This window comes from Ahaetulla prasina, chromosome 1, assembly GCF_028640845.1.
Source record: "Ahaetulla prasina isolate Xishuangbanna chromosome 1, ASM2864084v1, whole genome shotgun sequence".
Classification (NCBI taxonomy): domain Eukaryota; kingdom Metazoa; phylum Chordata; class Lepidosauria; order Squamata; family Colubridae; genus Ahaetulla; species Ahaetulla prasina.
This window is the reverse complement of record NC_080539.1, coordinates 272,665,751-272,678,200: the sequence shown is the minus strand read 5'-3', so window position 1 is coordinate 272,678,200 and position 12,450 is coordinate 272,665,751. Positions and strand designations below refer to the sequence as shown.

At 42.8% G+C, this 12,450-nt stretch overlaps 1 protein-coding gene and 1 long non-coding RNA gene across 6 annotated transcripts in view; one reads left to right on the top strand and one right to left on the bottom strand.

Moving 5' to 3' along the window:
- The window catches only part of LOC131186355 (uncharacterized), a 50,008-nt gene extending 46,629 nt beyond the window's left edge, over positions 1-3,379 (bottom strand). The window contains exon 1 of the long non-coding RNA XR_009152361.1: positions 1,264-3,379. This is a non-coding gene — a long non-coding RNA (uncharacterized LOC131186355). The remainder of the gene's footprint in view (positions 1-1,263) is intronic.
- SBF2 (SET binding factor 2) overlaps positions 1-12,450 on the top strand; it is a 227,044-nt gene that overhangs the window by 169,109 nt on the left and 45,485 nt on the right. The window lies entirely within an intron of this gene.

Here is a 12,450-nt window from a genome sequence, read left to right as displayed (position 1 = left end):
ACTTCTGAGACATTGAAAGGAATGGGGTTCATCTAATTTGGGGGCAGGGAATGTTCCATAAAGTGTGCACCACAGCAGACAACGCCTATCACATGGGACCCACCAAATGTACATCTCTGATGGTAGCAGAATCATATCTTCTCTGCCAGATCTAGTGGGTACACTATTCATACATTCACGTTGATTTCCGTAATCACTATAGTCTTTTCAAAGTGCTTAAATATCTGATAGTTATGGTAATTATCTAGAATCTTCCAAGATGTGGGTGTCAGATTAACTACTCTGTAGTCCCTGGAGCTTCCTTTTTCTATTTTGTAAAGAGGGGACTATATGGCCTTTTCTCTAAGTCCCCTGGTACTTTAATCATTCTCCAGGATTTTTCAAAAATGATGAATAGAAGTTTTTTTTAATATATACTGTTCATTTGTTCAAAACATTAAATAAATCATAAAAACTATAGAGATAAGATCATACCAATAATTATCCCTAGATTATAATTACATCATTCTGTCTTTGGGCATAAATTAGCTTTCTCTTAAATTAAAAGTGAACATTCCTGAGTAGTATGTATAAATTACTGGAGGTTACACCATGATTCTTGTATTATTGTAATGAGTAGCACTGTTATAATGAGATATAAAATATGCTTGATTAATTTAAAAACTCCTAGAATCAAACAACATTATGAACAAGATTCTTACAGTTTAAATATCATTTTACTACTTTTGAAGTCAATATGTAACCACTTCATATATTTCTTTCTCTGGCAGAAATATATTTTATCTCTTCAAGTCAGTTCTCTCAGATAAAATTTTGATATTTAATGAAAAAGATTCAATTTAATAAGTAAATAAATGGAGACATTTTTGTGAATGTTTAAGCAAAATTAGATTTTCTATCCTTGTAAATCAGCAATTTCCATAGTAATATTTTCTTTCCTTTAATAATAATGGAAAAGCTGGTAGGAAATTAAAGGCTCGTGCTGCTGTCAGATTTTTCTTCATTCCAAAACAACAATATTTCTGAGTTTCTTCTGCTAATTTCTTCATACACATATTCATTCACACACATTTCAGAGTTGTAAATGCTGTAGATTTCTTCCAGAAGTTGCCAAGGTTATTTGAAGTCATGAGGAATAACCTGACTGTTCAGCCAGAAATTTTTGCTCTTTGTGCAAAACTGAAACTTAGAAGCAACCACATAAGTAATCGGTAAAACTGGGATGAAAATGTCTGGGGTTCCTCAACATACATATGTACTTACCAATGGTGAAATTCAGCCGGTTCTATCCGGATCGCGCAATCCAGTAGCACTGGCAGAGGGAGGCTCTGCCCACCCACATGAACATCATCACGTCCCGTTTTTGACCCTCTGCGCATGTGTAGCGGTCTCTGCGCATGTGTGGAGGAGGCACACACAAGCACGCATGCGCACTCACATTTGCAAACCGGTAGCGAAGGTAAGTGAATACCACCCCTGGTATGTACGTACATTACATACATATAGGTAAAGGAGAAAGGAAGGAAGAACTCCCTGAAGATTGCTTTGCCATAGTTAATAGAATGAATAGTAGAATGTGAGTAGTAGGTGAGGATTATAAGGAAAGAATGTTAATGGAAAGAAGTAAGTGGCAAGCTTGCATGAACTTGTTTTTGTTTGTTTGATAGAATTACTAAGAATTTTATAAGAAGAACTTACATTCAAGTTTTGTACCTGATCTCAAATTCCAAGAAAAAGCATCAGTTCTAGACAATTTCCTATATGCTCCTTGAGAATAAATGAATAGAAAACTTGATATGAAAATCATTTCATTGGCTGCATTTTTCTGATTCCTTCTCAGATTAAACCAGATTTACTTCTCCTTTCATGAATTTCCTTTGAAGCCTTATTTCTAACACTGAACTGAAAAGGCATGTCAATGTCATAACCTAAGTTGGCTTCTATTTGTTGTGGTTTTGTCACTGTGCCATGTTGTATCACTTGCGTTTTGTTTTGTAATGTTTTCTTTCTAGCATTTTGTGTTTCTCTGTCCTTTTGGACACTTTTGTTTTTGTTTTTTCTTTTTAATTTTAAAGTTATGTTGAGAAAACAGTATTCTGGTATGGGAAATTGCATAAGTCACAAGTTATCAGTTGTATTATTCTGAAATGATACTTAATGCTTCTGTGAGTTTATGTTGTATGATTAAAGGAATATACCTAGGGCAAACTTGGTTGATGCCAATAATATGCCTGTACTTGTATTGTAGACATTATAGGAATGCTGCATTGTAGAAGTATGTTACAGCCTTTAGAATGAAATGAGGGATGGAATGAAGCATGTCTTAATTATCCAGGGATACTTGACTTTCTGACATTCTGTGCCCTAGTGATAAATCAAAACGTCCCCCTTATAGTAAAACTTGTGAAATGGAAGATTTGGTATCTCAATAGAGGGTAACAGAAGGAGGCTCTTTCTATTAATATTGCCTCATACTATTAATTAGCTGCCTCTTGAATTATATGAAATATCAAATATGACGCAAGCATATTTTCATTTGTTTTGAAAACAAGAGCATTCTAGTTAAGCTTTATTTCCCATTGATGTCACACAAGATCTTGAATGTGCAGCTGAATGTGCAAATATCTGCAGGGGGGAACATTTGTACACATATTGGCTTCCACACAAGCCCAACTCGTGTACAGATGTCTGCAACATCTGAGCAATGTTGGCAAAGGACATGATTTTAAGAACATCTGACAAGGGCTAAAGAAATGTATACAGTCAGAGAAAGACAGAGAAGGACAGCAAAAAGGGTAGGGGGAAGTTATTGCAAACACGTGCATGGAGAATGACAGATGAATTGCTGAGGTAAGAGTTGTAGCAAACATAGGTATTTTCTTGATGCCTTTCCCAATACTCTGCAGGTGTCTGGAATACTATGTATATATACTATTAACACTAATGAAGTCATATAATGAGACTTGCCAAGAACCTTTGCCCTAATTTCTTAAGTATACCATATATCTTATCTACATGCCAACCACCTAATTCACAGGGAGTGATACATGCAGCTGGTGAAAACGTGAACATTTTTCAGTGCTACAAAGTTATTTACACAGCTCACCTATTCATATAGTACAATAACAAAAATAGAATATAACAGCACCTAGAAAGCAGAAATAAATAATTGTTATACTAGAGTGAAGGCTGAAATGAAAACATCATTACTAATTTTTTTAAAAGGATGCTTTTTAAAAAGGCAAAGCAAACAAAAAACAAGATGAAGAAAAAACTTTTTTAATAAAATAGCATTACATGAGCCTCCGTCCCTCCCTCTCTTTTTTTCCTAGCTGCTAATTGCTATTTATACTATACTAAGTAATGGTGAACCTATGATGCACATGTCAAAAGTGCCATGCCATGACATTTTGTGTGAGAGGCCAGCATTTACCAACACCTGATGACTATTCTCACACCCCATTTTCATGTGATTTTTGGAGGGTGCGGATGCCTTCAGACCTGCTGGAAGTCATATAAGACCATCTGAGCTTCTGAAAATCCTCCAAGAACAGGACATGCTTTCTTGTGATTTTCCAAGGCTGCAGAGGCTGCAGAAGAACTTTCTCCATAATTGTTTTGAGAACTAAGGCCTCATGCGACCCACAACAGCTCCAGCCTGGAAATACCTGTCAATAGAAAGGGAATGCAGCCTGAAAATAAGCAGCTTGCAGAATGCTGCTATTCAGGATAGCCTACATTGCTGGGAGGGCTAGAGAATTATTTCTACTTCAATTGATTGGAGAAGGGGATAACAGGCCAGCAGAATTAAGTTAGGCATTTTCCTAATTTATGAGATGCTGAATCCAAAAGGTTCAACATTACTGTACATTACTTTAGTACTAATAGCTCATTTCTCTTTGGTTCATTTTAATTATTATTTTTAAAATAGTTTTTCTCCAGCAGGGCGGGACCAGCAGCCAGGCATGGGGAGTGACTCGGTCTGTATCCAATGGGATCGAGTCTGCTAGTTGAAAAGCACCTCCTCCTCCTGGTGCCTTCCAGCTTTCAGACTCGATCTGATTGGGAACAGACGCACTTCGGAGCTGCTTCCCTTTGAATTCTTCCCAAAGTAAGCTTTTCTTAAGTAATTAGGAGGGCGATTCAGCCCTATTTATTCCTTCCCAGCTGCTGGTATAGGGGTTGAGGCTCCCATTGTAGGTGAGCTCTCCCCCTCCCCAGCGAGAAAGGGCGATTCAGCCCGATACCGCTGGGGACAGCATAAGAAGCTGCTGGAAGAACGGGGAGGCTGTTAGGCCTCAATTACGCCTCCCCGTGGCTGGCAAATTCGGCGGCTGCCGAATTTAAAACACAGCCGCGGGGGGGGTTTTATTAATATTAAGTTAGGGGGCTCCCCGGTGGTTCCCGATCGCCTCGGCCTACCCATAAAGGGTCTAGGCCGCCAGCCTGCCCTTACCTGAGCTCTGGGCGTCTTTAATCAGGCCATTGATGGGCCTATTTTCCAGTCACCGGATCTTCGTGGGCGCCCCCGGGCTTCATTCCCGATCGCTTGGTGACTCAGCAGGGCCTCTGCATCGATCTTCGACTGGCTCTCCGGCCACTCACTGAGGCCTTCAGTCTGTGAGTATGATTACCCTTTTAGCCACCTCCGGTTTTACTAGCCACGTGGCAAAATACCTAGTAGGCCCTAGAGAATGGAAAAATTTCCCCACTGAATTTTTATTTAAATGGTAATTTAATTATAATTTGTCCTAGGTCATTTCTGTAATAGGCCTTGGCTTGGGCCTCTAAAGGCTCATAGGCCTCGCATCCAGGCCTTGTCCACGTAGTTTGAGGCCTAACTATCGGTTAGGCCTTTCAAGATGGCCGCCGTTCCTCCAGTCCGGCCTAGTAAAGGAAGCAACATCAGACCAGTCCAAGCCCAGGGCCTAGTGCTTGAGCTCTCATGCACCCACAAGGTCAGAGACACTTCAATCCTCCATTTCTAAGCCCCAAAAGGCTATTTCTAAGACTTCTGAAAGAAGGCCCTACAACGCCAGAAGGCTATGGATAGGGCCATTGCTAGGGCAGTGAGGGAATCTGCTGATACTATACAGGAACAGCAATCCACCTCCTTACCAGTTCAGCCTCCTGTGCAGTCTCCTGGGGCTCCATTAACTTTATCTCCTGATATATCTGTAGACTCATCCCAACCTCTGCCCAATTCTGATTTATTCTGTCCTATTTCTGTATCTGAAATGGAGGTTTTACCTGCAGCCCGCCAGTACTTGAGTCAGCAGAGGTTCCTTCTAGTGCCACTATTCCAATGGGGCCTGTGAGTCACCAGGCAGTTGCCCCAGTGGCTAATGACCCTGCAGTTATGGCAGAAATGATTGCAGCTGCTGTTCAGAGGGGTATTACTGCTTCCAGGCAGACAAGAACCCATTCATGGGTTTCAGAATATGTAGCATCCCAAACTAGTCACGATTTGGTGCAGGACTACTCCACACCTCAAGCTGAAGATTTCCAGGCTCATTCTCCATCTCGGGCCTCACTGGGGGATGAAGGGGACCTTAGGGATGAGAACCTCTCTGAGGATGAGGATTTGGTTCCAGACCAACCCTCCTTTGTGGGTCTCTTCAACCCACAATTATTTCGGTCTTTGCTACACAAGGCCAAGGTCACTACCGGCTGGGAGTGGCCCGACCGCCCCAATTCCCACCTCAGAGACCACTGATCCACCCATGGACTTGTTTTCAGTTCCGTGGTCGAGTCAGAAGAGGTGCCTGCCCCCAAGCTCTTTGTGGAAGTAGTCGATAGGCAATGGAACACTCCTATAACTGGTCCTAATCCTAATGCCTTGGACCGTCGCTTGTATAATTTGGAACCTAACTTCCTTAAATTACTGCAAATCCCCACAGTTGATGCCCCAGTAGTTGCATTAGCAGGGCCATCTGTGGTCACAGGTCCTCCAGAGGAAACCCTTCGCCCGGAAGACAAACGGGCCGAACAAACCCTGATTAAGAGTCATCAGGCGGCTGCCTGGGCCGTTAGGGCCTCTTCCTCGGCCTCTTTCTTTAATAGAGCGGCCCTTTTATGGTTAAAACAGTTGCGGGACCGTTTACCAGTCACTGACTCGGTCACATCAGGACTTAAACAAGATTATAGCTGCCATCGAATACTCAGCCGATGCCACCCTGAATGCTTCTCGATTTGCTGCCAAATCGATTGGTTCCACAGTATCCTCACGCCGCCTTCTCTGGCTTAGGCGTTGGCAAGCCGACGCCAAAAACAAATGGAGGTTGGCCTCAGCCCCTTATTCGGGGACCTCACTCTTTGGAGCAGCCTTGGATCCTTTACTTATAGAGACCAAGGACAAGCGCAAAATCCTTCCAAGCATGTCCCGCCGTTCAGACTCCAGACCAACCCCATATTTTCGTCCCTTCAGAGCGGCTGATTCTAACTTTGGAAACTCCAGAACCCAAAGACCCTTCTCCCCCAGACAGGGTAGACAGGATAGGCAGGATAGACAGGCAGGTCAAGGTCAGAGGGGTTCCTTCAAGCGGCCCTTTCGGGGGGGGAGAGGTCGCCCATTCAGACGCTCACGTTGACTGCTTGCCCGTCCCTCCCATTGGGGGCAGACTGGCGCTCTTCGCCAGCCAATGGGAGGAGTCCACCTCGGACTCCTGGGTCAGGGAGACAATCAGGTTCGGTCTATCCCTGGAATTCCTCTCCACCCCCCCGGGCCATTTCGTCAGGTGCCCGTTATCTTGCAACCCGACGAAACGGCTGCTCGTGGCATCGGCCATAAAACATCTTCTCTCAATTCAGGCCATCCAAACGGTGCCACGAGATCAGCACGGTCGGGGGTTTTACTCCCGACTGTTCATAGTTCCAAAGCCCTCGGGGGGATGGAGAGCAATCCTCGACCTGAAGGCTCTGAACCGCCACATAGTCTACAGGCGGTTCAAGATGCAGTCACTCCAGTCCATCTTGGAGAGCATCAGGGAGGGGGACTTCCTCACGTCAGTAGACCTGACGGAGGCATACTTACACGTCCCTATCCTTCCGGCTCACAGACGATTCCTCCGCTTCTGCCACGGGGGTCTCCATTACCAATATTGTGCCCTTCCATTCGGGCTCTCCTCGGCCCCCAGGGTCTTCTCAAAGCTAATGGCCGCTCTCACAGCGCATCTCCGGGCTATTCCAATCAGAATCCAGGCTTATCTGGACGATCTCCTTATTCAATCTCGATCAGAGACCCTGGCGGCAGCGGATTTGTCCACAACCATTCAGGTTCTAGAAGCCCACGGCTTCTCGATCAACAAGGCCAAAAGTCACTTACATCCTACGAATCGAATCCAACACTTAGGGGCCATCATAGACACGATAGAGGGCCGGGTCTATCTGTCACAGGAGCGTCTCACCAATTTACAGAATCTAGTCAGGGGGGTAACCAAGAGACGCCTTATTCCTTTAAAGACCCTTTCCCAACTCTTGGGGAAACTGGTCTCCTGCATCGGCATTGTACCTTGGGCTCGTCTCCACTGCAGGACACTGCAGTGGTTTCTACTCCCCTATCAAAAGGCACACACAGCTACGTCACCAATACTTGTCCAACTTCCACAACAAGTCAGACACTCTCTTTTATGGTGGATCTCCCCAGCCCTGTCAAAGGGCAGAGAGTTCAGGGAACCCCAACGCCTAATCTTGACAACAGATGCCAGTCTTCATGGCTGGGGCGCCCATCTGGGATCAAACATGGCTCAGGGTCAGTGGTCCCCAAGGGACCTGACCCACAACATAAACTGGTTAGAACTCAGGGCCATTCATCTGGCCTTACTATCGTTCCAGGACATTGTTCTCAATCAAGACATTCTAGTATTAACGGACAATGTGGCCGCAAAGGCTCATGTGAACCGCCTGGGGGGAACCCATTCTCAGCCTCTCTTGCAAGAGGCAGTGCAACTGGGTCTCTGGGCGGAGGCTCACCTGAGGTCCATACGGGCCTCTCATATATCAGGGGTGGCAAACACACAGGCCGACTGGCTCAGCCGAGTCTCAGTCGACCAGGGGAGTGGCGACTGAATCGGATATGTTCCTCGAGATCACACTCCGCTTCGGGAACCCGCTGGTAGACCTCTTTGCCACTCGAGACAATCGTCAACTGGATCGGTTCTTCTCAAGGTACCCAGTCCAGGGGGCGGAGGGCATAGACGCCCTGCGCAGCCCTTGGCCCCCCGGCCTCCTTTATGCCTTCCCTCCCATTCCGACAATACCCAAGGTTATCAGGAAGATGCTGAGGGAACAGGCGGAACTCATCTTGCTGGCTCCACACTGGCCTCGGCGCCCGTGGTTTGCGGACCTGGTGGCTCTCTCAGTGGCTCCCCCGTGGAAACTTCCTCAGACCAAGATCTCGCTCAGCCAAGGGCAGCTGACTCATCAGGACCCTCAGTGGTTCAAGCTGACCGCCTGGCGCTTGAGCGGAGCCTCCTGAGGAAGAGACATGTACCTGCCAACGTCGCCAACACCATCCAGGCGTCTCGTCGTAGTTCCACCATTCGCATCTACGGCTCGACGTGGCGCACCTTCTACACCTGGTGTTCAAGCAAGAACATAGACCCTACCAACGCTTCTCGATCACTATCCTGATCTTCCTTCAACACGGATTGGAACAAGGTTTGGCAGCGAACACGCTTGACGACAGGTAGCTGCTCTCTTCTATTTTAACTTGCGGTGCTAAACGCTCCCTAGCCCACCGGCCCCTCATCCGTCAATTTCTGAGGGGAGCAACCAACCTTTGTCCTCCGGTAGTCCACAGGTATCCATCTTGGGACCTCACGAAGGTTCTAACATCCCTCACCAAGGGCCCTTCAACCTTTATGGAGTGTGGCCTGCAATATTTGACATATAAGGTGGCCTTTCTAGTAGCCATTACTTCAGCTCGCAGAATTTCTGAACTTGCTGCCCTTTCCACCAGGGCGGATCTCTGCGTTTTTCACTCAGATAGGGTGGTCCTCCGGCTAGATCCTACCTTCCTGCCTAAAGTTAACTCACTGTTCCATAGATCACAAGAGCTCATTCTTCCCGACTTTTCTCCAGATCCGGTACACCGGCTGGAAAGGTCCTGGCATACCCTAGATGTCCGGAGAGCCCTCCGTATTTATATCAAGCGTACCGCCTCTCTCAGGAGGACGGAGGCTCTCTTTGTGTCCTTTCAACCAACCACCATCGGCCTTAAGGTATCTTCCTCTACCATCGGTAGATGGCTTAAGGCATGCATTGCCAGAGCATATCAGATTCAGGGAATTCCTGTTCCAAGTCGCATCACTCGCATTCTACTAGAAGCGCGGCTACTTCAGCTGCGTGGGCCACTCAGGCTCCGTTAGAGGAAATCTGCAAAGCAGCCACATGGTCTTCTCCGAATCCATTCATACGCCATTACAAGATCGATTCCTATGCATCTGCTGATGCGGCGTTCGGCCGCAGGGTTCTCCAAAGGGTCCTAGAAGGGGGTTCTAACCCGGACCGGGCGGATCCCTCCCGATAGGACTTGCTTTGGTATGTCCCATGCCTGGCTGCTGGTCCCGCCCTGCTGGAGAATGGACATTGGTCCTACCTGAATGTCCTTTCTCTGTTGGCGGGACCAGCAGCCAGCCCCTCCCTGAACGCCCGGTTCCTGTCTTCTATAGAGGTCATTCGGGCTCTCATGGTCATATGCCGGGGGGGGGGGGAGGGCATAATAGCATATTCTTGCAGTTCCTGTTTTACAGCTCAGTGCGTCGGTCTGCCGCATCATCCTCGTCCGAAAGCTGGAAGGCACCAGGAGGAGGAGGTGCTTTTCAACTAGCAGACTCGATCCCATTGGATACAGACCGAGTCACTCCCCATGCCTGGCTGCTGGTCCCGCCAACAGAGAAAGGACATTCAGGTAGGACCAATGTCCATTTTCTTCAAAAGCTACCTTCTTTTTTATAATAATTTTATTAAAGTTTTTAAGTACAAAAATAAACGATTAATACACACTAAGTTAAAAAATAGAAAAGAGATTGAATAAAAAAATGAGAAATAAGAAAAAAATATAAAAGATGACTCCCCAACTTCAGAGAAGTAAAAATCATTTCAGTAACTAAATAGCTTTTCTAATATTTCAATTTACAGAAAAGATTTCTTCTTCCCATATTTCATTCCTTATCAATAATCAAATTATAAAAATTCATCAGTACTAATCAAGTGTCTTTTCAGAGCTACCAGAAATATTAATTGTATTAATTAATTTATATTTATTTATTTAACTGTTTTGAGCATTTTGGTGTAAATACAGATATCTCAGGAACATAGAGAAATAAATAATATGTATTGACCTATATTGCAGTAGTCTGGCCCAAGTTGAAATCCAATAAATCCATTCATTCTAATAAAATTAAAACTGAAGCCATATTCTGTACACAATTCATTTCAGGATATATTATTCCTGAAAAATTGCCTTGCTTAACCACTAAAATTTCAGCAACAGAATGAAACTTAAAATAAATATAATGTATTATTTATTTTAAAAAACATATTTTTAACAGCCATCTCTCCGAAGACTGCTGTTATTCACATTTAGTAATCCATTTCAAATTTCTTTCTCTTTGAAAACAACATCAATTTTTCTTCCATTAATTTGTCTGGTATGCAATTATTTTTTCAATCTTTAAAAACCAAAACCCAATGGAATATAAAAATCAGATATATGAAGGAACACTATGAATATGAATGATAATCTCGGCAACTTCTGTTTTGTCATCATAGCACAGATCAGCAGTTCTATTCCAGGGATGTTTGAATAAGAAAATTTTAGTGCACATCAAATCACGTGTTGTGATCATACTCAAAACCAGTGCTTTAAAAATCAAGGAACAGGTTAATCTATTAATTAATCTATTTATTTATTTATTTATTTATTTATTTATTTATTTATTTATTTATTTATTTATTTATTTATTTATTTATTTATTTATTTATTTATTAATCAAACTTATATACCGCACCATCTCCCGTAGGACTCAGGGCGGTTCACAGGCATATTAAAACAATATAATAAATAAACATTAAAACCCAGTTAAAACTAAATATTATCATGGCCTGGTCACTAAAACAGTAAGAACCAATAAAAACCCCATTAAAATATGCTAAAACCTTTTATCTTAGGCTAGTCCTGCACGCTGAAACAATCTATATACAAGTACATTGTTTCTTCAAACACCTCAGTTATATAATGGGCTAAACCATGGATTATTCCATACATCTTTACAGATTTGTCAAATTTTATGCAGTTTGAAATATAAGGTGATGGTGTTCAAAGCCATATTTTAAATGATTAAACTTTTAATAAATCAATTATTCACTGATTTATTAAAATTGATTTTTCAAGGATATTCATGTCTTTGAGTAAATTTAGAATGAATATGGAGAAGATAAATCCCCACTTTGATTTTATTTTTTATTGTGATGAAAAGCATTCATTGCTTCAATTTGGTTGAACTTCTGCTATGAATATATACACATCATTTTTCCATTGCTGCATATTCTTCAATTTTAGTCTCCCAATCCTGTGTTGACAGCAATATTTCTCTTTTCCAAAGTTGCACCAGATTGATTATTGCTGCCATCAGCATATATTTTAATAAATTGTGATGTTTTTCAGCTATACTGTTTGAGATCACACCTAATAGAAATATTTGTGGTTTTAATTCAAATTTTATGTTCAGAAATTTCTGGTTGTTTTGGTGCATTTTTTCCAATACTTTTGAGTCTTTTTGCATAACTACCACATATGGTAAAATGGTCCTTCTTTGTTGTGGCATTTTCAATATGTATTGTTCATGAACTATCCATTTTGGCAATAATTGAGTTCTGTGTCATCTGTAAAATATTTTGTACCAATTTTCTCTCAAATTGCAGTTTGGTGTAAATTGTGTTTATTTTTTCCCACAGTTCTTCCTATTGTTCCACTGTTCGTTGAAGTTCTGCATTCACTTTGTATCATTCCATTTTTACTAGTTCCTTCTCCGCATAAGCATTCATAAAGAAACTGCAACTTTATATCACAGAACAAAGGAGGATAGTCTATAGTAAACTTCTAAAGAAAATTTGGCCTGAACACATCACTCTTTATATAGTATTAACAATCATATATTGCCACGTATTCTTTGGGCATCTGTCAAAAATAATTGGAATAGTACTTTTTAGTTTTTCTTCTTTTATGTTAGTGGATGTTATGTTTTTACTGGGTCTGGTCTTGAATGTATTGGAAAATGGAATACAACTTGAGATAGGAATTTGGGAGGGAAAATCTGAATAACCCATTGAGAGTTGGAGCAGCACAAAACCCTACTGTGAAGGTCAGTTGTCTCTTCACATACCCAATAGCATGACTATTGCAATGATATAGAAGCTGCATCCCAGTATCAAGTCACTTTCTGATTT